This window comes from Pinus tabuliformis, chromosome 7 (assembly GCF_031772625.1).
Source record: "Pinus tabuliformis cultivar Carrire ecotype Pingquan chromosome 7, CPIR1, whole genome shotgun sequence".
In the NCBI taxonomy this organism is placed as follows: domain Eukaryota; kingdom Viridiplantae; phylum Streptophyta; class Pinopsida; order Pinales; family Pinaceae; genus Pinus; species Pinus tabuliformis.
In genome coordinates, this window is record NC_142293.1 from 1260277993 (window position 1) to 1260299358 (window position 21366).

At 37.5% G+C, this 21366-nt stretch overlaps 1 pseudogene; it reads right to left on the reverse strand.

The window, feature by feature from the left end:
• Nucleotides 1-822: 822 nt before the first annotated feature.
• Nucleotides 823-1260, reverse strand: LOC149251987 (SKP1-like protein 1A pseudogene; annotated as a pseudogene).
• Between the last annotated feature and the right edge of the window lie 20106 nt (nucleotides 1261-21366).

The following is a 21366-nucleotide window of genomic DNA, read 5'->3' on the forward strand; positions in this document are numbered from 1 at the left end:
AAAGTGCAAAGGGTATACTATGAGTCACCGCATTCAAAGTGCAAAGAGTATACTATGTAACATAATTATGTATACTCGTAACATATTTCTATCAATGTACTAACAATGTTACATTACTTATCACTCTCACATCCCATCGCCTATGTAAAATTGACTAATTTTTCCGTTTATTAAGCCAAAATAACGAGAAATTTTGTGTCATAAAAATTCCCATCCCATAGTATAATACTAAAATTTGCAAAAACTACTAAAATGCATAAGGAAATGTGTATACTAAACATAGTGTTTGTATTAGACCAGAACATAAATAACACAACGGATTTATACTCAAAGACTTAGACAACAATAGCGAGAATAATTCACAAAAATAGACAAATGGAGAAACAACAAGATTACTTAATCAAAAACAACGGAATAGATAAAACAATCACTGGAGAACAGAAATCACTTTGCATTACATAATAGGCTTGGGCCTTGGCTTGCTTTCATTGGCCAGAGAAATTACAAATTTATAGAAGCAAAAGAAAGATCTAAAATCCTATGTGTGATTCAGATGGAGATCTGGAATGATCTAGAAACCACTGGCAGTGTAAGAAGATCTAGAATCCTGCATGTGATTCTAGAAACTAATAGTGGTGTAAAAAGATCTAGAATCCTCGAGATCTAAAAAGATCTGATCTAGAATCCTCCGTGAATTTGGCTTCACACTTAACAGTTTGCAGCGAATCTAAACCTAATGACATGCTATCAAATTCATTTTCAAACGAACCAAACCAAATTGCAGAAAGCAAAGTACTCTGTCATTGCAGAGTGATTTAACGATTAATTTTCATTGGGAATGTTGAAAAGCTCACGCATCTGTTCAACGGTTTTCCCTCTCAACATATCGGCAATAGTTTGACACATCAAGTCCAAAAGATTTGTGACCACCAGGTAGTGGGCAGCCTTTGTAACTTCAAACAGTATGGCGCGATCTTCTACAAGAGCTTTCACGAACTCCTCATCCCACGTTTTGAGGGCATCAAGCGATACAGTGGGGGCATCAAGAACATGGTATCTGCAATATTGAATAACGCGACGCAGAATCTTGGCAGAAACGAGAGGCAGAGGAATGGTAATGTTGGTGCCCAAGTCCCCCATCATTCTCTTTATGATGCCTGAAGAGGATGCCACCTCTGTTTCCACCTCAAATATTTTGCCATCGCAGCTCTGCAATTTCACAATATCATTGTTATTATTATTGCATACTTCCTCGGCCATCGGCGTGGTTGATTGATCCATGAGATTGCGATGAAGTGAAAAAGATTGGATGATAGTAGCGAGATTTTGTTACAATATTTATATAGAGAGGGGAATTCATATGAATGGAAAAAAAAACGATCACGGCTGGTACTCTTCCATATTTGCGGCCGACACAGGTGGCTGCCATGTAACGGCAGTTATTTAGGACCCTTGGGTTACAATGAGATCAATCGGTTAGGACCGCAGCTAATTTTTGGTTGCTGCGGTGGTTTGTTCCCATAGTTCCGAGGGAGGGTAATCTTCTTAACCGGATTCAAATTGGTCCTATGATTTTGACTCCTTGACATATGGGTAAAAGGTGCATATTCTCTTAGTGGGTAATCTTCTCAACCGGATTCAAATTGGTACTATGATTTTGAATCCTTGACATATGGGTAAAAGGTGCATATTATCTTAGTGGGAACTTTTCTTGGGTTATTGGATAAGGAAATCGTAAATTTGACTTGGTGAAAGAGTCAAAGCTATTAAGTTCAAGGTGATGGTTTTGGTGCCTTATGATATTAGAGTGCATGAATTATATGTGATAAAGTCTTTCAAAAGGTTTAAAATTCTTGAGGATTCTCCATTGTAATGTGTTGCAGAGTACTTTAGACTCATGGTTTATGCATATAGTTTTGGTGGAGAGTGGTATTAGAGTCCATGGATTACATGTCATGGAGTCTATTAAAAGAGTTAGGGATTTCCCATTGTAATTTGTGGTAGAGGGCACATGATTGCATTTAAGCCATATAATAATAATAATAGTAGCTAGTTTTTCTCAGTTTGGGTTTTCCAGGGGTTGCTTCATGCCAAAGCATGCTTTCATTTAAGTCATAGGGATCTCGAGTTGAAACATGTTTTATGGGTTATTGTTGCTATAATAATTTTCTCTCACTTTACCTTTAATAATAATAATAATAAATCTATAAGCTCGTTTTTTTGAGTTTACCTTTCCAATGTTGAAATCTGTTTAACGTGTTATTGTTGTTATAATTATCTTCTCTCACATTATCTTTATTTCTAACACTTGAGTGAAACCTATTCACATATCATAATAGCCTGATCGACGTTGCCTTTGAAATCCTTGCTAGATTGAACAAAACCTTAGTCAACACTCAAGACACCCAAGTCTTGTGATTGACGTTTCCTTTGGAATCATTACTATATTTAGTTTTAATTGATTCATATAATATTTATTTAATTTTGTAAGAGGTTAAATATTCTACAATTTCCATTTATTCTAGATGATTGTTTTTAATGTAAATTTGATTTCTTTGAATACCACAAATTATGTTAAATGAGAAACTTCCTCCTTATACTCTCTTCTCCATCAACCTAAGTGATGTTTCAAGATTTATATTGGTGGGAGGATATAGGGAAGTTGTTTTGTTGAGATCCCATGAAAAATAATCATGTTACCAAACCTATAGCCAATATAAGCATCTATAGTGGCCAAGCATGGCCTTACCAAGATTAAAGGATATCCTACCATAGAAGACTTGGATTGAAGGACCATGAAGTCGGTGGGATATCCCCATGAATATACTACGATCACTACATCATCAAGATTACTTCTAGTTTGATAGTTGATCTATCAACAAGCTATAGCACTATGGGGGTCTTCCTGAGATCAAAAAATCCTAGAGATTCCATGGTTTCATGAATCATAACATTGATGGAGTCCCTAAGGTCAATCGATGTGATTGCGATGAGATTATGGTTGATCTACACATTAACTACTAGGCTCCTAGGGTTTGAGTATTTTGTCATGAGAACTCCCCCATCATAAGGTATGATAGCTTTCCCATAACATGAACAGTTTGAGGATCCTTTCCTTTTCTATTCGGCTTCCTTAGAAACAACTCCCTTACCAATTTCAACTAAGTAGGGATATCATTGATTTCTTGGAATAATGATATGCCAACACACATATTTGTAAGCTCACCTTGAAGATCAAATTCAGGATGACTAATTTGTTTCTCTAAGTACAATCTTTCTAGGTAAGGAGGAACCCATGGTTCTTGGTGAACTTGGTTTATTCTTGAGGTATCTAGAGACTGAACCGGTTCCATTTCTTTATTCAGAATTTCCTCATTGAGATCTTCAATATGTATAATAGGATGTTCTTTGTTTAAGGTCTTCTGTAATCTCAAGTGAATATCATGGCAATCTAAGGAAGACAAGGAGTAAGTTGGGTAAGTTGTAAGCCCACTACCATGGCCTAGTTGGGATGCCTTACCATTATTGGGGATATAAACAAGGTAAGCAAGTAGTTGTGGTCAAGGAGGGATGATGTCAATGGTTGCATTGGTGTAGAGGGAAAATTTTGTACATGAGTTTGAATTATGGCCTATTGAGGCCCTCCAAAATTGGGATTCATCAACCCTTGTTTCCAATCTCACACTACTAAATATTGACCCAATTTACGATGACACTTTGTCATTTTTGCAGAGATGTTTCGTCACTATAACGAAAAAGGAGATTTGAGGAAACATCATTTTCAGTGCAGTTGTAATTTCAACATCTTCTTTTTCATCAAAATTATGATGATAGTAATCATCGACTGTCTGAAATCTATTCATTGAATATACTCATCAACATTTTGTTGAAAGTTTGATAAATGCTCCTATATATTTGTTGCAAACCATCGTCAGATGACCTGCTGAAAGTCAACTTTTTCTGAAAATTTTCCCATCGTGACAACATACTATGTTGTCAAAAATTGCATTAGAAGATTGTCGTGAGTGAGAATTTTACCGAAATATTTTCTGACAAATTTGTGATCGTTATGATGTTTGTGTTGTCCAAATGTGAGTCGGAAGATCGACAATGCTGCAAAATTTTCGGAAAGATATTACGACAAACCTACCATGGTTGTGATGTTTCTACCATCAGAAAGGGGGTCAAAAGAATGATGTCATCATATATTTTTTAAAATATATTACAACGAACCTCCCATAGTTGCGACGTTTGTGCCGTTGGAATGGGTGTCCGAAGGCTGACACTAGGACATTGGAAGGCCAAGGGATATTTGAAGGAAACGACATTATAAGACCGACATCATTGGAAATTAAAAAAAAATGAACGAGCTTCCATCTAGATATTCAGAGGCTCTAAATAAAACTCTTCGTTAACTGAGGCACATATAATTAAATGTAGTTCAAAACATCACCTAATGTACAGTGGAATGGAGTTTTTTAGAGAATAAAAAAAGGTCCTATATAGTCCTTGATGCCAACATTGTTGTTAAAGTTTATGAAAATACTTATAAGAATGGTCCTCCACAAAAAAAAAAAAAAATAAATAAAAAAAATAAAAATAATTTTTTTTTGCCTCTAATGTTATTTTTTAGAATGATTTACACAAACGGCTTCAAAATGACACTTTAAGGGAGTAACTAGAATGAGATGATTCACGACCATAAAAATTACCCCATAAAAGTTTGAAATTCAATGAGTGCCTAATACCCTCCCTGTAATTGATTTCTAAGATAGTGGAATGTATGGTGAGAGGGAAAGGGTGGGCTTTACAATCAATCATAGTCACTTTGAAAATAATGGGGAATTAAGAGATCATCATACCTAACAAGCCCTTGTCAATATTGAAGTTGAGGCATAGATACATGGAAACCAACCTTTATATGAGAACTCTTTTATTTGAGTAAGGGAACAACAATTATAACTTAAGGTTGTAGCAGCGGTTCCATAAAATAATCCCTTGTATCTTGTTGGAATGACTATGTGTTAAAGTTGCAACAATTGATGCTTAAGGTTGCATGAGCTATGACTTGGGGATGTAGCATCTGCTACTTGGAATAATATATATATATATATATATATATATATATATATATATATATATATATATATATCATTATACCTGAAAAATTCCTTTTCAATATTGAAGTTGAGGCATAGATACACAGAAACAACATTTATACGATAATTCTTTTATTTTAGTAAGGGAATAGCAGTTGTAACTTAAAGCTGCAGCAATGGTTCCATAAATAAGCAGTTCCATAAAATAATCCCTTGTATCTTGTTTTAATGACTATGTGTTAAAGTTGCAACAATTGATGCTTAAGGTTGCATGAGCTATGACTTGGGGATGTAGAATCTACTACTTGGAATAATATATATATATATATATATATATATATATATATATATATATATATATATATATATATATATATATATATACAAGAAAACATATATATTAAGATATCATTATACCTGAAAATTTCCTTTCCAATATTGAAGTTGAGGCATAGATACACAAAAACAACATTTATACGATAATTCTTTTATTTTAGTAAGGGAATAGTAGTTGTAACTTAAGGCTGCAGCAATGGTTCCATATATAAGTTACTTGTGTCCAAGTGCAACAATTGTGCGTTAAAGTTGCAACAATTGTGGCTTGAGGTTGTAGGAGTTGCGACTTAGGGATGCAGCATCTACGACTTAGAATAAAATAGTGTATATATATATATATATATATATAAATATCATTATACCTGACAAGTCTTTGTCAATACTGAAGTTGTGGCATAGATACATGGCAACAACCTTTATACAGGAATTCTTTTATTTGAGTCAAAACATAACAATTTCATAAAACAATGGTTGGCATTTAGTTTCAGTAAATGTGTGTTAAAGTTGTAACAATTTTGGTTTGAGGCTGTAGGAGAAGTGAATTGGGGATGCAATGTTTATGACTTAGAATAAAACATATTTTATCTATATATATATATATATATATATATATATATATATATATAGATATATCCATGATAATTCCTTTTCAATAGTGAAACTGAGGCACAGATACATGGCAACAACCTTTCTATGAGAATTCTTTTATTTGAGTAAGGGAATAATAGCTCTAACTTAAGGTTGTAGTAACAGTTCCATAAAACAATTTTTTGTATCGAGTTGGAGCAATTGTGTGTTAAAGTTGTAACAATTGTGGCTTGAGGTTGCAAAAGTTGTAACTTAGCGATGCAACATGTGCGACTTAGAATAAAACAGATTATATATATGTGTGTGTGTGTGTGTGTGTCACGATAATATTTATTTATTTATTTATTATTATTATGTTTTTATCTTTTTAACTAGTGTGATAAAAAATAAAAATACCCAGTCGTAGGTGTGGATACATTTGAAAAGGTATGGAGACTAATCGATTTAGAAGATACATGGCATCAACACCCAACTCCATGTCTATTTTTTGAATATGGAAAACACATAACAAGAGATTCATACCTAAATAGATTAACAAACTCTGCAAAGTGGTATTCACCTACAAATTCCAATTTTCTTCTCTCTTAATCAATTGTAGCATCATGTTTGGCTTTGAGCATGGTTAACCCTTGCTTTGACGTCAATGACAAACCTCTCAACAACACCATGAAAACTACAAAAATCCTTGCTACAATTATAAAGCTTGATTTGTCCAAAGCCTTTGATAGGGAAATTGGATGTATTTGATGCTCATTATTCTTTGATCTAGTTTTAATTTAGAGTTTTGTCGATTGGATTGAAGTTTGTCTAAGCTCATCATCTTTATATGTAGTTATCAATTGGGTCAAGCTTTATATTTTTCAAATCGTCTAGGCTACTACGATGCAAGTTTGTACCTCGAATCCTTTAATGTTTCTTATTGTTAACAAGGACATCAACAATTCTAGAAGGTAATCAGAGGAACTTTATAAGCCATTAACAAATGCTATTATTTTGATCACTCACACATTTACATATGCTATTGTTTAAAAACCTTCTATTGGTGGATGATGCTATTCTATTTCGTGCAGGATATAGTAAAGAGGCCTAGTATGTGAAGCCTCATTAGAGCTCTAAACTCATTTGGGGTTGCATTGGGCATAAAATTAAACTTACACAAGTCTACCATGTCTTTCAATGATTTGAAGGATATGTTAGAAAGAGAAATCAACCAAGTGCTCTCATTTCAAATACTTGGGATTTATGCTAAGATTTAACGACTAGAGGTATGAATATTGGTTCTTTCCATATCAAAAAGTGGGGAAATAATCACAAGATGGTTATCCTTGGGTGCCACATTAATATTAGTAGATTCCATACCAAGATATTACACTACAATAAAAAAGGACATTGGTGAGGGTCGAAAAATGTCACCATAAGATCATTGGTGATGGTCAAAAGAGCCTCTGTCACCAAAAATTGAACATCACCAAAGGTGGCATCATCAAAAGCCTAGATGTTGTGGTGACATTCAAGGTTCGTCATCAATAATGATTTATAATGACAGATAGTGACCATCACCATTTCATATGAGTAATGGTGACGAATCTTGGCCTCCGTTACAAAAAAACTGAACATCACCCAAGGTGGTGTCACCAAAAGTATAGGTGATGTGGTGACATTCAAAATCCATCACGAATAATTATTATAATGGCATACACTGACCCTCACCATTTCATATGAACAACAACTATTTATAATGATGTTCATTTCATGGTTGTCACTATTGATGCATATATATCGTGGCGTTCATTGACCATCACCATAAGATCATTGGTGATTTTCAAAAGACCCTATGTCACCAAAAACTAATTGTCGTCATTCCATATCAATATCAGGTGACGATGGAATCGAACCACCAACCTCCTGCTTGTAAAGCAGGTGCTCTTCCATTGAGCTAGCACCCTTTAAAGAAATAGACTTTAGAAAATTAGACCTTGAAGTTTTATAAGTTATAAATTCTACAACTTTCTTTAAATTATAAACAATTTTAAAGTCTAGGCAATATTTTACTAAACAAGTGAAATAACATCAAAGCTACATGCATCTACCTAATGGTTATGGAAGGTGTGAAAAATGGGTGGAAGGAAAAATGGTTATATATAAAATACTCGAGAGCGAGTTTCTCATTCCCTCACTAGTTCAAAGCTTTGGGAAATGGGTGGCATGATCTCTATTTCCCTGGAAGCCAAGATACATATTTTCGTGTTGATTTGAGTTATGTGTTCATAAGGGCTTGGTTTTCCTTTTTAAAAGTTGGACGTGTTGATGCATCTTTCTAGGTTATTTTGCTGCCAACCTGGACAAGTTTAGCCACTATTTGGATGCCACAATATTGTTGTGCGTTGAGGCTGCATATGATCTCTAAAGAAGCTCGCTTTTGTGTCTACTAGGATTTGTGCTGGGACGTGAGCCTTTTCTGGTCATTTGGGTATCTGTGGTCTCTTTCTAGTGACAAAATCCACTAATTATTCTCAATTATCAACTACTAGATTAAGTGGTCTATTGTACCTGGGAGTTTTTTTTTTGCACCTGGGCAGTATATTTTTCCTCAAATAAACGTTGGGATGTAACTCAAGGTGGACTGATATCTATTTTTGTGTCTTTATTATTGGTTGCCACTACACTTTAGGTTCTACCTCTATGATCTATTCATTGTCTATTCAAGTTTTCAAATGAGGATAAACTAGTATGTGAGAAAAAATTGTTGTATGACAACATTAATTTAATTTCTGAAAATATACATATGTCTTAAAGGTTTGTTGATACATGTGAGGTCCTAAATACATAACCCAAAGGCATAAATTATAAATGTATCACCTACAGCAGCATATAACCAAACTTTTTGGTGAAAAGCATCATTGAAAAAGACACTAAAACTTAGAAATTTTTAGAGACAAATTGGAAGTATTTTTAAAGTGGGATATTATAGTGGTACCAGAGCTAATTTTCTTGGCTAGAAATGGGTCTCAAACCAAAAAGTATCAAGAAAGGGAAGGGAATTCCAAAATGTTTTCAAATCAAGAAAAAATCTCGTAGAAATTCGATGAATATAGTGACGCTTTCCTAAAGATGACAAAACTTATGGAAGCATGGGTATCATCAAAGGCAACAAGGAGGAAAAATGATTTCAGAACTAAAGACTTAGCAGACACAATCGAAGGCATAGATAAAAAGGAGACAATAGTGGAGGATCGAGAGGCAAATGAATCTTTTAAAAACGAATTTGAAGGGAGAAAAGGAATAGTGAATGGTGATTTTGCATAAAGCTATGCTTAGAAAACATTTCACCTGAATGGCAAAGTGCGTGGTCAAGTGACAAGACATGATTTTTATCCTGATATTAAGGTTTTCACTACCAGTTCTACGTCGGGGAAACTTTTAAACTGCCACAAATGACTAAGAAAGTCAAAAATTCGAGCCAACAATATTTGATCAAATTCAATTTTCTATCCATGGAGCATTAAGTAACATTTCACTTGAATGGGAAAATGCATGGTCAAGTGACAAGACATGAGTTTTATCCTGATATTAAGGTTATCACTACAAGTTCTACCATCGGGGAAACTTCTAAACTGCCACAACTGACTGAGAAAGTCACAAATTCAAGCCTACAAATCTTTGATCTAATTCAATTTTCTATCCATGGAGCATTAAGTAAGAACCCTTGTCATCTCAACCATTATGATTTTCATAGGGAGCGGAAAGCTAACATAAGAGAAACTCTAAACTTGTCCTAACCATAAGCTATGGATCTAATATAGGGGAACAATATTACAAAGTGTCTAAAAGCACAACCACAGTTTTTGATAGGGGTAAGAATTCAGTTGAGAGTAAGGAGAAACATAAGGGAAGATGGGGTCACAAGTTGAATGGACCATCTCAAAAAGGGAGTCACTATGGCCACAAAAAATTGAGTTCTCTCCGAAGGCAACAAAAATCCATTTCAAGGCCTCAGGGATTTGTTTCCAACATGGACCAATGATATGAAGAGGGTGTTGCATCTATTGCTTGTAGATTAGGATGGGTAATAAAAGTCATTGTTCTTCGAGATTCATGTATGCGTAGATCCCCAAATAATTTGATCAAAGATGATGATGATGATGATGGTGTTTCTTGGACAAGCCTTGGTGGTGAGAATCCCTCAATTCGAAGAGAATCATATTCCCAGGCAGGACAAGCTCTAGAGCTCAAATCATTGACATCTTTCAGACAAACTCCAGCTAGTGAACTCTGTTATATTGCACCACAGTGGGTATTTGAATACAAAAGGCTTGTGCAGGATAACAGTAGGCAGGTTTGGCAGGTAGCACATGACGATATGGCTAATCTTTCTTTTACTATTGGGGTATGTTTTGGTCCACATTTGAAGTTTGTAATGGGTGCATGGTGGTTAGGTCAGTTTGATCCATCCACAAAATTATCTAAAGTTGCAAAGCGATGCTTCTAGGTGGCCTTTCCAGTCCAAGAGAAAAAATTAGAAGCTATGATTTTCTGTGGTAATGAGATTTTTCACTACTTGGATGAGAACTTGAAGCTTATGCCACAAAAAATATATGACAAAATAGCTCTAATAGAAGAATTGAAAGAAATGCATGAGCTTTTTGTGTCATCCTCTTTGCTTGCATTATCATCTCTTCTTGATGTTTTTATTGGGACGTATATACAAAGGTCAACTTCTGAAAATGAAAGTTTTTTTTATGGTCTTCATCTAAAGAATGTTATAAAGGCAAGATCTGGGGCTATCAAAGCAACAGAGAGGATTTGTTGTACTCACAAACTGTTTCAGGGAATTTTGAAGTCACAAAGTTGTAGAGTTTGTAGGGTTGTCTACCAAGTGTTGTTGAGATTTGTGAAGTATGTTCCCCAAGTTTTTAGCAAGGGAGACATGAAATTCCAACAAGTATTGTCCTTGGACCATTTCAAGAAAGCATCCAACTTGTCATTCTTTTATGTGGAATATGTTTTTGTTCTTTACAGGAAAGTTTATGGAAGCTTGGAGGGTTGCTCATCTTTAGAAAGTCATATTACCTCGAGTATGGTGTTTTCTTAGACGTGGTTGCTATGGGTCAAAACAAGTGTCATATCCCTGCCTGCTGCCTATGTTAGGCTCTGTTCCTCCTAGTACAATTTCGAAAGAACAATTCTTTATTGATTTCTTTCGAGGCCTTTGGGAAGGGAATTCTATGTGTCTTAATCCACCGGCTAATCGAGTTTCTCTTTTTAGAGCCATGAAAGAATGATTTATGTGGAATGTAAACAATGCATCAAGGTATGTCAAAGATGGGTTATGCTCTATAGTAGTTTTTCATGTTAGACTTATTGAATGCATTATTTTTAATCTCTTATGGTATGGCTACATCACAAAGGAAAATTATATATCAATAACGAAGCACTAGTGGGTAAAGATGATGCTTTAGTAACAAATAGTATCCAGACTACAACACAAAACATCTAGGTTAAGCCACTTCCCAATTATTCCAAGAGTTTCATGTAGGAGTTGAGGAACTATATTATTGAAATTTTATCAAGAATCTCTACTTTAGATCTTAGCTTGCTTCCTGCCTTCAGTGACCAATTCCATATAGAATCGCTAAAATTCATTCAGCTATTTGGAGATGGTGCATCACTTGAATGCAATTAGTGCATGGATCAATTTTCAGAATTTTTCTCTTTATTGGGAACATGTTTGATGGACAAGGCTTTGGGCGACAGAGGAATGTAGAAATTTCTCATTTCCCACCCCGATTTTCAGTTTCTCCTTATTTCTCCCATATAGTTAAATTCCCTTTCCCATAACCATACATTTAACAAGCTGGAAAAATAAATTTGCTGAAAACACAAATTCTGGAAATTTTACAGAATGCTGGAAATTGCAGAAATAAAAATCAACAGTAATAAACAGCCATTAAAACACATTTAAACACTGAAATTTTTGGTCAATGTGACCCTAGAAAAACCCCCTACAACTCTTGGGGAAAACTAGTTTGAGAGCTCTTCTTTATTTCTGGAAAATGCATTTTTACAGTAAGAGAAATATTCAGCAAAAATCAGCAAGCAAACTTTTACAACTTATCTCAGCCTTGCTGAAACTCGGCCTTGTTGAAACTCCGCCTTGTTGAAACTCCGTTGTACAGACTTGCTGAAACTCCGCCCTGCTGAAACTCCGCTGCTGAAACTCCGCTCTGCTGAAACTCCGCTGTTGAAACTTCGCTGCTGAAACTTCGCTTTGCTGAAACTCCACTGCTGAAACTCCGCAGCTCACTGTCCAGAATTCTCCCTTGCTCTCTTGCTCTCCTTCTCTCAATTTGCTCATGAAAGAATTAATGACATTTTCCTCCTTTAATCTAACCCCGAGTGACTTTTGGGTGATCCTTAAATCCAATGGCTGAAATAGATTGAGATCTAAGGCTGAGATTAAATGCTCATTTAAATCTCACTTTTTATTTTTTAATTCACCCCACTTTAATAAAGACCCACTTAGTCATTTATTTCCAAAGTCACTTTTCCTTTCTAATTTTTATTGACTTTATAAAAGTCACTTTAAAATTAGACTTAGCAACTTTATCACTTAAAGTCACTTTTAAATTAGATTTAACTTTACAAAATTATAAAGTCACTTTAGGAGAAAAATTAAATTCTTTTGGACACTTTTCCCTAGGCCAAAGATCAAAGCCTAAGGGAACCACCTGTCCTCCGGTACCAAATTTCAACACTCCCTCTTACCGAGGAAGGTGTTCCTCACCACACCCATCTTGTCTCTGAAGTAGACATGCTTGCCCCGTGGTAAGGCTTTGGTAAGAATATCTGCAACCTGCTCATCAGTGGAAATATACTCAAGCTTCACAGCTCCCTTTTGAACATAGTCTCTGATGAAATGATATATGATCCCGATATGCTTTGACCTATCATGAAATACTGGATTCTCCGTGAGTTTAATGCAACTCTGATTATCACAGTAAATCACTGAAGGTCTCAACGGCTGACCAAATAAGCCAAACAACATCTTGCGAAGCCAGATAGCCTCACAACTAGATAGACTAGCTGCCATATACTCTGCTTCTACTGAACTCAGTGCTACCGACTGCTGCTTCCGGCTGAACCATGACACTATTTTTGAACCCAACCCAAAACAGCACCCTGAAGTGCTCTTCCTATCAGAAGCACAACCTGCCCAATCAGAATCAGTGTATCCTGCCAATCTCACTCCATCTCCCTACCTGTAGTCCAGACCATAATCCACTGTCCCCTACAAGTACCGCAAAATGTGTTTTGCAGCCACCCAGTGAACCTTCCTAGGCTCACACATAAACTGACTCATCGTGTTGACTGCAAAATAGATATATGGTCTAGTGTTGACCAAATACATCAAGGAACCAATCAGCTACCTATACAATGTGGGATCCACCAACTCGGAATCCGAAGCATGAAGCTTCTTCCAGTTGGTGATCATCGGTGTCGACATGGGTCTACAATCCTCCATGTGGAATCTGCTAAGGATGTCCACAATATACTTCCCCTGCCCCAGGAAGAAATGCCCCTCCTCCTGCCACACCTCCAAGCCCAAAAAGTAATGCATCAAGCCGATGTCCTTCATCTCAAACTCCGTCGCAAGATCTCTCTTGCAGTGCTCTATGAGTCTCTCTGCACCTGTAATGAACAAGTCATCCACATACAGCACCAGAATGAGAGGCTCCTCACTAATCACAATAAAGTAAAGGTTCGGATCTGCCTCACTCTTTGTGAAACCCATCCCCCGCAAATATGTATCTATCCTGGAGTACCAAGCTCTAGGAGCTTGCTTCAGGCCATAAAGGGCCTTCTTCAGTCTGCACACAGGGACTCCTTCCCATGCACCTCAAAGCCCTGTGGTTGCTCAATGTACACCTCCTCCTGTATGAAGCCATTGAGAAATTCAATATTCACATCCATCTGGTGGATCTTCCAACCCATCTCTGTTGTTATCGATATAATGGAGCGGATCGAAGTATATCGAGCCACAGGAGCGAAGGTCTCCTCATAATCAACTCCCTCTACCTGGGAGAACCCTCTAGCCACAAACCTTGCTTTGAATTTCTCAATGCTGCCATCTGTAGCATGCTTTACCTTGTAAATCCATCTGGAAGTAACCACGGATTTTCCCTCAGGCCTCGGCACCACCTCCCAAACATCATTCTTCATGATAGAAGAATACTCCTCCTGCATGGCCTCTCTCCAGACCTGTTGGCTAGCTACCTCCTCATAGCTAGAAGGCTCAGAGTCAAGGATGCTGGTAACCATCGCCATATAGCTACAAAACCTCTCAGGTGGTCTACTCTCTCTGACTGGCCTCTTCAGCTCAGCAATAGATGAGGCATCTCTCAAGGTGTCCTAAAGCCACTTGGGCTTCCTCTTCCCTAAGTGCACTTCTCCCACCGAAGAATGAAACTCCTCCTCCAAATCATCATCAGGAGCCTGAACTCCTGACTGTCCGTCTTCTATCCTCCTGCTTGCACCTGAACCTGTAGAAGCTGAGGTACCGTGTGAACTGTCCATCAGTGGACTCCCTAGTGAACTGCTCTGCATGCTTCTCGGAGCACCACCCCTCTGGCTCGGTGAGCGACTGCTCACTGACGGACCTGACATCCTCATAGATGTACCTCCTGATCCTCCTGATCCCTGCCCACTGGATCCCTGCGATTGACTCAACTGCTGCTGAGGGTCTGGCTGATCCAGATACTCTAACTCCCATGACCTCCTAAAGGCCCTGTCCTCCTCGAACTTCACATCCCGTCTGAAAACAACTCTCCTCTATGCAGGAATGTAAATCCGAAAGGCCTTTGAGGTCTCACTGTAGCCCACAAAGATACCCTTCTCTGCGGTGGGCTCTAGTTTGGTCCTCTTCTCCTTGGGTATATAGGAGTATGTAATGCATCCAAAGATATGAAGATGACCAATATCAGGCTTCTTCCCAGAGAAAGCCTCCTCCGGAGTCATGTGCCCCAAGGCACGATGCGGGCTCCTATTCTGCAAGTAAACAGTTGTGTTGCAGGCCTCTGCCCACAAGAACAATGGAAACCCCTGATCATGTAACATGGCTTTGGCAGCCCCTATGATGGATCTGTTCTTCCTCTCCGCAACCCCGTTCTGCTGGGGGTTGTAAGGAACAGTGAACTCCCTCCTAATGCCTGCCTCCGCACAATAATCAACAAACTCTCCAAGGGTGTACTCTCCTCCATTGTCCAACCACAGGGACTTGATCTTCCGACCTGTTTGTGTCTCCACAAGAGCTCTGAACTCCTGAAACCGCTTGAAGACCTCACTCTTGGTCTTCAAAAAATAAATCCAGGTCCTCCTGGAGTGATCATCAATGAATAAAACATAGTACTCATATCCACTCAAGGAAACATGAGGCATCCGACCGCTCACATCGGAATGAATCAAATCAAGTATCACAGTCGCTCTGTTGTCACTGCTGGGAAAAGGGGATTTGACAAACTTGCCCATCGCACAACCTCTGCAAGTATCAAAGTGATCAGTACTGAAATCTGGCACACCTGTAGTGATCTCCCGCAATGTCCTCAAGACTCCATGATACATATGTCCCATCCTGCGGTGCCAAACCTCACACAGCTCAGAACTACTAGCTCTACTGTTGGTACTACTGCTCAATGCAAAAAGGGGCTAGAATGCAAACTTGTACACATTTGCATGGTGTACACCTATCACTCTAGCTAAATCAGCTGGAGTGCCCGTGGGATACATCAACACCTGTCCTCCCCTAAACAGTACCTCATATCCTATGTCCTCCAAAGCTCAGACAGATATGAGGTTCTTCCTCATCCCTAGCACATAAAGAACATCTAACACTTTCAAGGGAGGTTTGGACTCCCTCTAAAATGTCAGTGTCCCCACCCCGACTGCTCTAACAACTCTGTCATCACCGACTACTATCTCTATATCAGTGTCACTCTCTGAAAGCTCTGAGAAGTACTCACGGACTCCTGCCATGTTACGTGAAGCCCCACTGTCCACATACTAGATACCTGAATATGCTCCGCTAATCGAGGGAAAAGCATGCTCCCTCTGAACCTGTGTGGCAGGTGATCCTGCACTAGAGGACTCACACGTAGTGAACGCAAACTCCCGGTCAAAATGACCTGCAAAGTCCTCAATCTCTACTGAAGCTGCCACGTCCTGGTTCTTTCCCATCTTCTTCTTCTTCTCCGAACACACAACTGCATAGTGTCCCATCTTTTGACAATTCCAACACTCCACCTTGGAATATTCCTTCTGTGTGTTCCCCTATTTACCTTTACCTTTTCCTTTGCCCCCACCACTGCTTGTGGAAGCCTGCTTCTTGCCTTTGCCTTTCTTGCCTCCTGCCACCAGTGCTACATCCTCATCCTGCTCAACTGGCTTGGCTACGCCAAGCTGACCTTTCCTGATCTCTGTCTAAATGCAATCATCCCAAAACCTCTCCCATGTGGGAAGGATCTCACGTGCACAAACCCCATCAACAAAGTTCAACCATGAACGGGGGAGGCCATTCACTACAATCCGCACCAACTCAGTGGGTGGAATGGCCTCTCCAATCGCTGCCAACTCATCTCTCACATTAGTAATCTTTGTGAGATATCCAGCTGCACTATCATTACCCATCTTAATGTTCTTCAGCTTCTCCTTCAAGACCATCTTCCGGTTCTCATTGGTACTCTGGTAGAGATTGGACAATGTTGTCCACATCTCATGGGAATTGCTCTTTCCTCTCACATGAGGAATGCAATGATCTTTGATTCCGTCTAGAATCAGCCTCTTACCCTTGTTGTTCTTTTTATTATAAGTTGTCAACTAAGTAGCATCAGTAGGCACAACAACAGGGTTCTGTGTGGTATGCACCATGATATCCCAGACTTCTGTCTCCTCAAAGATACTCTGCATTCTCTCCTTCCAAACGCTGTAATTTGTATGCCCATCTAGCCTATCCTCCACCCTCAATCCCAATGACATCCTGCTGTCCTAAAACTGAAAAATAGCACTGTTGTAGTAAAGATAAAACTGCTGTTTATGAAAAAAATCAGCTTGCTGGAATTTTCTGAGTGAAAAATCAGCAACTGTAATTTTTCGTTTTGCTGTCCCAAACTGTCCTTCAGCACTCAAGCTATGATACCATGTAGAAATTTCTCATTTCCCACCCCGGTTTTTAGTTTCTCCTTATTTCTCCCATATAGTTAAATGCCCTTTCCCATAACCATACATTTAACAAGCTGGAAAAATAAATTTGCTGAAAACACAAATTCTGGAAATTTTACAAAATGTTGGAAATTGCAGAAATAAAAATCAACAGTAATAAACAGCCATTAAAACACATTTAAACACTGAAATTTTTTGTCAATGTGACCCTGGAAAAACCCCCTACAACTCTTGGGGAAAACCAGTTTGAGAGCTCTTCTTTATTTCTAGAAAATGCCTTTTTACAGTAAGAGAAATATTCAGCAAAAATCAGCAAGCAAACTTTTACAACTTATCGCAGCCTTGCTGAAACTCGGCCTTGCTGAAACTCCGTTGTAAAGACTTGCTGAAACTCCGCCCTGCTGAAACTCCGCTGCTGAAACTCTTCTCTGCTGAAACTCCGCTCTGTTGAAATTCCGCTACTGAAACTCCACTCTACTGAAACTCCACTGCTGAAACTCCGTAGCTCACTGTCCAAAAATCTCCCTTGCTCTCTTGCTCTCCTTCTCTCAATTTGCTCATGAAAGAATTAATGACCTTTTCCTCCTTTAATCTAAGCCCAAGTGACTTTTGGGTGATCCAAGTGACTTTTGGGTGATCCCTAAATCCAATGGATGAAATAGATTGAGATCCAAGGCTGAGATTAAATACTCATTTAAATCTCACTTTTTATTTTTTAATTCACCCCGCTTTAATAAAGACCCACTTAGTCATTTATTTCCAAAGTCACTTTTCCTTTCTAATTTTTCATTGACTTTATAAAAGTCACTTTAAAATTTGACTTAGTAACTTTATCACTTAAAGTCACTTTTAAATTAGATTTAACTTTATAAAATTATAAAGTCAGTTTAGGAGAAAAATTAAATTCTTTTGGACACGTTTCCCTAGGCCAAAGATCAAAGCCTAAGGGAACCACCTATCCTCCAGTACCAAATTTCAACAAGGAAAAACCCTTGCAATACTACAAGCCACGACTGTGGGTATTACTCACAATGCCCATATAAGTATGCTTCCTTGTGGCTACTCATCAAATTTGGGGCCATGTCTATCAATGATACTTCATGCAACATTTAAATTACCAGAACTAAGACAGAAGACACATATATTTTCTCCAAGGGGACGAAGCTTGATGGGGCACCTTGATGATAGTAAAGCACTGAAGCAAAGGGAGATGTTCATTCAAGTTTCTTGTACACCGGGAAATAATAGATTCCATGATTCATGGTATTTTTCTTTCACTCAAAACCACCAGAGCTCTGGAATTAACAAATCTCAAGGAAAAATAATTGTGGTCAAAAAATTGTGCCTTCACCCACGTGATGTACAAAACATGTATGTTGTGAACACTCTCAAGCTTCATCATATGGTCGATTACATATTTTTTCTGCAACAAGGTGAAGGGTCTCATCCAGATAAGTGTTCAAGAAGTGATTTGGATGGTGGTTTATATTATATAAGCCTGGACAAGTTCCTAATTCCATCTCAACAGAACTGGCCCAAGGACTATAACGCTCCTCCTATAGGCTTATGAGATCACGGTGTTATAATTAAGGAAATTCAAAAATATTTTTCAAATCTTATGCTTAATGAAACATTGGGAGTTGTGGCTAACAGTCATACTGTGTTTATTGATTACAGTAAAGAAGTATGGAATCTATGGATAAAAACTTGCAGGAAAGATGTGTCAACATTGTATTACTTCCTCCATGGTGGTATGATCCCTAATAATATAATATTTGATGGAAACAAGGAATTTAAAGGAGTTGCAGTTCAAAAAGGGCGGTAAGAGAAATGGACTTCTAGTATTTCTCATAATGTCAACAAGGATGCTGCCAATAAGATAGCAACATTGAACAACCTTGTAGGACATTTCAACCAATTTCATGAAATCTCAAAAATTGTTTGGTAGCTTGGGGCACCTCTTCTAAAAATCGTCTGGCAACTAGACTTATTGAATGCATTATTTTTAAGCTTTTATGGTATGGTTACATCACAAAGGAAAATTATATATCAATAACGAAGCACTAGAGGATAAAGATGGTGCTTTATTCACAAAGAGTATCCAGAATGCAACACAAAACATCTAGGTTAAGCCGCTTCCCAATTATCCCAATAGTTTCATGCAGGAGTTGGGGAAATATATTATTGAAATTTTATCAAGCATCTCTACTTTAGATCCTAGCTTGCTTCATGCCTTCAGTGATCAATTTCAAATAGAATCCCTAAAAATCATTCATCTATTTGGTGATGGTGCATCACTTGAATGCAATCAGTGGATGGATCAATTTTTAGAATTTTTCTCTTTATTAGAAACATGTTCGATGGAAACGGTTTTTCCCAACAGAGGGAAAACCCTTGCAATCCTGTAAGCCATGACTATGGGTATTACTCACAATGCCCATATAAGTATGCTTCCTTGTGGCCACTCATCAAATTCAGGGCCATGTCTATCAATGAAACTTCATGCAACGTCTAAATTACCAGAACTAAGACAAAAGACACATATATTTTCTCCAAGGGAACGAAGCTTGATGGGGTGCCTTGATGATAGTAAAGATTTGAAGAAAAGAGAGATGCTCGTTCAAATTTCTTACACACCAGGAAATAATAGATTCCATGATTCAGGGTATTTTTCTTTTACTCAAAACCATCAAAGCTCTGGAATTAACAAAGCTCAAGGAAAAATAGGTGTGGCCAAAAAAATTGTGCCTTCACCCAGGTGATGTAGAAAACCTGTGTGCTATGAACACTCTCAAGCTTCATCATATGGTTGATTATATATTTTTCTTGAAACAAGGTGAAGGGTCTTATTCGGATAAGTGTTCAGGAAGTAATTTGGATGGCGGTTTATATTATATAAGCTTGGACCTTCAAAAAATCTTGTCGTTTTGGTAGTAATTATCAAACAAAAACGAGTTTTTGTCATTGAAGAACTTGTCAATTTTGGTAGTACCAAAGGTGAGTCCTATAGTGAGCATGAGTCTTGTATCCACATTCCAAGAGTGAAGGTCCTATGGAGAATGTGAGTCCTCAAGAGTGAAAGTCCCACAGTGAATGCGAGTCTAACCCTTGCAGAAAGTACAAAGAGAAGCCATATTTGAAATATCTCAGAACCATATATACCATCTGAATTGTGTTATTTGGAGATTATCTCAACGAGGTATTTATACTAATTTTCCAATGTGAAAGGTGACTCTTGGAGGTAAGCCAGCATGAGGTCAACTTAGGCAAATTCCAAATTGTCAAATAATAAAATTTCCCTCCAATTTGACATTGACTTAAATGAGGACATTGATAATCTTTGACCGCAAAATGAATTTAATTGATAAATAATATTTGTTTGTCTAACCGAGTGCAACATTAGAAGAAATTTCAACCTAAAAGTGGCCTCCTAGGGAAAAATAATAAAATAAAAGTTATGAGTTTTGGAGGCAAAAGAAAAAAACCATTTTTTTCATTGTATTTTCTGGCTTATCTCCTTATACATTTACTCAAATTTCAAGTGTAGACACTCATTGGATGTGGATTTAAATTCCACATCCAACGAGTACCCATTATACATATTTTTTAGAAGACCTGCATTGATAAAATTTGAAGATACACTAAAAAAACGTGTTGAACACATTTTTTTAATGTATCTTCAATTTTTATTAATGCGAGTCTTCTCAAAAGTATGCATAATTGGTACTCGTTGGGGCATCCAATGAGTGTCTACACTTGAAATTTGAGTAACATATAAGGAGATAAGCAAAAAATACAATTAAAAAGGTAGTTTTTTTTTTCCCTTCAATATTTACATGTACCTCTTTTTAAATTTAAAGGATTTTGATTTGCTTACATATTATGTATGTGAAAATTTCATGGGCACTTTTAGGCTGAAATTTCCTCTAATGAGATCACAATAGGTGGTGCAGGATGGGAATTTCTCCCTAGTTGCCAATTTCAATACTCCCTCTTAGCTAAGGAGGAATTTTCATTTGCATCAAAAGTCTCATCTCAGATGACATGTCTCAATCATAACATGTGGACTTATTTCATAAAATAAGAATACAATCAAAGGTTTTGGAGATCGCACCTCAAACCCTCCATCTCA